We start from the raw sequence: 359 nt of genomic DNA, 5'->3' as shown, positions 1-359 counted from the left end.
TCGTTCCCCTATAGAGCCAGGTGTGCGCAGCGCAGCGCAGCGCGTCCCCGACACCGCCTCCATAGGCGCCCCATGAGGTGCGTGGCCCTGCTGTCCCACCGCGCTGGTCTCGTGCCCCTCGGCCTGGGCCCCTTTGGGTCTGCTGGGTCCATAGGGGCTCCCTTGCTCCTGCAGCCCCGGTGTGGGGGGGCTACACGCCCTTCCTGGCCGCGGCCCCTCCGCGTCGTGTGGCAGGTCGTGCGCGCGTGGGTGGGTTTGCGCCGCATCTCCTCGACGTGAGCGAGCTCCTGTACATCTGTGCGCGCCCCCCCGTACAAGCTGGATCTGTGCGTGTGCGTGTGTGAGATCTCGTTATTCAT

The 359-nt window shown here is 68.5% G+C and overlaps 1 protein-coding gene across 2 annotated transcripts in view; it reads left to right on the top strand.

Annotated features, from left to right (window-relative positions):
* GARS (glycyl-tRNA synthetase) overlaps nucleotides 1-359 on the top strand; it is a 50,150-nt gene that overhangs the window by 14,168 nt on the left and 35,623 nt on the right. The gene's annotated exons all lie outside the window — the stretch shown is intronic.

The sequence above is a fragment of the Alligator sinensis genome, unplaced genomic scaffold (genome assembly GCF_000455745.1).
Source record: "Alligator sinensis unplaced genomic scaffold, ASM45574v1 scaffold885_1, whole genome shotgun sequence".
Lineage (NCBI taxonomy): Eukaryota > Metazoa > Chordata > Crocodylia > Alligatoridae > Alligator > Alligator sinensis.
Note: the sequence above shows the minus strand (reverse complement) of the source record. Positions and strands in the feature narration are given on the sequence as shown.